The following is a 3,094-nucleotide window of genomic DNA, read 5'->3' as shown; positions in this document are numbered from 1 at the left end:
TAACCACTCTTGGCCAGGTACGGTGGCTCATGCCTGTAATCCTAGCACCTTGGGAGGTCAAGGCAGGAGGACAGCTTGAGTCCAGGAGTTTGAGACCAGTCTGGGCAACATGGCAAAACCCCATATCTACAAAAAATACAGAAATTAACCAGGCATGATGGTGCACACCTGTATTCCTAGCTACTCGGGAGGCTGAGGTAGGAGGATCAACTGAGGGGAGTTTGGGGCTGCAGTGAAACATGACTGCACCACTGCCCCGAAGCCTGGGTGACAGAGTGAGACCCTGTCTCAAGAAAAAAAAAAGTTAACTGTTCTTGAGGAACCCAGAGCCATATGTGGACACCTTATTCCTGAACTGGAATCTCCACTGATCTCAGGGCAACCTTATTTTTGCCCTGAGCCTGAGACCAACGGAGATTCCAGTTCAGGCCATATTTGTACCCCTCATTCTGTTTTCATGACTGTCCCATCAGACTCGGGGAAGGGGAGTGGCTGGCTGCAGTGGAAGCAACAGGGGATGCAGAAACATGGGTTCAAGTCCTCCATCTACTTTGGGAGACCCACATGGTTGGTGGTCTGCAGGTAACTGAACTTCTCCAAACACCAGCCATCTCCTCTTGGAAATGATAAAATTCACCACCCCAGGCTGTGGGACAGTTCAGTTCTGTTTCCCATTAGGTTTAAATCTGGAAACCAGTTTTTCAGGAGCCTACATTCCTACTGGCCAGGGGCAAGGTCATTACTGTACCTGCAGTTCCCACTGAAGACCTGACTGGGCCCTCCCTAAAGATAGCCAATCATCTGACATCAAGCCCACCTGCCTGACCCAGTCTGTCTCCCTGCAGACACTCAGCCTCATTGCTTCAGAGAAAATGGCATCTTTGCAATTGGACCCAAAGGCCCCTCTCAAGTTGCAAACTGACCCTCATGTTGTTTTCATTCTGCAGGAACTATTTTTCCTGGCATACGTGTAACATACAAAGAAAAAAATCCTTTGCTTTTTTAAAACATCCAATACAAAATAAGCGATTGTTAAGGCTCCAAACAGTCTGTCGTAGTTCTCTAGCATGCTCTGAAAACAATAAGCCACATGAGGGTGTGTGTTCCTTGGCCACAGCATCTCTCCCAGGGTTGGTGTGAGTGTATTTTGTTCCTCTCATGGTCTCTATCTTGCCATAGAGCACCCTGAATGGGCATCCCCAGCAGACACACGCTGGGCTCCAGGGCTCTCCCTTTCAGCATTGATAGAGCACTCAAACAGCAGACGTGGTTTTCCAATGGATATGTGTTTTCTTCTTTTATTCTAAAACAAGGCTGGTGGCCAATTCTGGATAACGAACTTAAGAAGATGGGAAAGTCTTCATTAGAACTTAGATATCTGCATAAAGCTGTCCAATGACCAGGTCTGAGGCAGATTTGATGTCCTGGGAGAATGGTCTGGCAAGTAACACAGCTATTCTTCCTTGTTGTGTGCGGGAACTCCACAGCTTTGGCCAATGAAGGGGAAGAAAAGGGCCCACAGCCCTTCAAAAGGCCATTGTTGCCCTACTGATCTATGCTTGTGCACTCAACCCATGCCCCAATCTTCCTCGCCAGTGCTTGGTGTCAGGTGGAAAGTAAGGGGCCTCGGGGGACGGAGTGACAAGCAGCAGGACGTGCAAACATGGAGCCTCTCCACCTGCAGAGTTCACAGGCCAGGAAAACATCTGTCAGTTCCTATACTGTGATTTCAAAGTTTTGGCAGTTGTAGCCCTAAGCCAAGCTTCCCCAGTGACATATGGGAAGCCCAAATGGACTTAACCATGTTTGAAAATGGCACAGCAAGTTTGCTGAGTGATTTCAGCTCCTTTTTCATTGTTCAATCATGGATATTAATAATTTTCAACAAAACTCTCTGTGACACCCAACAGCATGAGGCAACCTTATTTTTGCCCCGAGACCAATGGAGATTCCAGCTCAATTATCTTTGTACCCCTCACTCTGTTTTTGTGACTGTCCTATCAGACTCAGGGGTGCAGGGAGGCTGGCTGAAATAGAAACAGCAGGGGACACAGAGATGTGGGTTCAAGTCCTACATCTACTTTGGGAGACCCACCTGGTTGGTGGTCTGCAGGTAAGTGAACTTCTCCAAACACCAGCTATCTCATCTGGGAAATGATAAAACAATATTCATTCTCCTCCTTCACAGAAACTTCATGGTGCCTGCATCAAAATAACTGAAGCTGAGAACACTATCTGATTAAGAACCTACGGCCGATCAGGCCCTTTAATGTGGTTTGCCTGAATTATTTATTTTCTATAAGAAGCCTGCAGTTTAGATATCACCGTTTCCACTTGTCACGAAAAAGCGATGAGCTCAAACAAATCAAGAAGTGACTTCACGGTCACACACTCAGCAAGTGGTCACACTAGAGTTCAAACTCAGGCAGCTCTAACTCAAAATCCCTTTCTCTAAAACTCTGAGGTGAAACATGTAAAAATGCCCTGGAAATGATAAAGCCAGGATAAAGGTAAGCTGATGGGATCACCCACTAACTAGAAATGCTAATTAAAATAACATCTGTGTCTGTGTTGTCAGGGAATGCGAGATTTCACTTAAGTGGGATTTTCCAAGTATCTAAGGCTTACCCCTAATTAAGAATCCACTTTTTTTTAAATGCAGATATTTTTAATGGAAAATTTCCAGAAGTAATTACATGCATTTTTGCTGTCTTAACTACACATGAACCAGAATTTAAGATTTCTAAAAATAACCCAGCCCATTATTAATGAGTATCAGGCATGAAAATGAGATATGACTGAGAGGCATTCTCAGAGTCTATGATGTGGGTAGAGCAGCCCCCAAAGGCTGGACTTGTTAGTTTTCCCAGCCTACTTTTTCTTTTGGAATATTGTATTAGGAAAATTTTAAGATATGCGCAAAAGTTGAAAAAATGTTACCCACCACCTAGATTCTATGATAACATTGTAAAATACTTGTTTTTTCACACATATATTTAACTACCCAGCCATCAATCTTTTTAAAAATATATTAATTTTTAAATAATAAATAATATATTTAAAAATTTTAAAATTAATATATTAATTTTAAAAA

General features: G+C 43.7%; 1 protein-coding gene across 2 annotated transcripts in view; it reads right to left on the bottom strand.

Moving 5' to 3' along the window:
* SLC24A3 (solute carrier family 24 (sodium/potassium/calcium exchanger), member 3) overlaps positions 1-3,094 on the bottom strand; it is a 453,583-nt gene that overhangs the window by 364,244 nt on the left and 86,245 nt on the right. The window lies entirely within an intron of this gene.

Source organism: Mandrillus leucophaeus, unplaced genomic scaffold (assembly GCF_000951045.1).
Source record: "Mandrillus leucophaeus isolate KB7577 unplaced genomic scaffold, Mleu.le_1.0 Scaffold202, whole genome shotgun sequence".
Classification (NCBI taxonomy): domain Eukaryota; kingdom Metazoa; phylum Chordata; class Mammalia; order Primates; family Cercopithecidae; genus Mandrillus; species Mandrillus leucophaeus.
The sequence above is the reverse complement of the archived record's forward strand: the minus strand, read 5'-3'. Positions and strand labels throughout refer to the sequence as shown.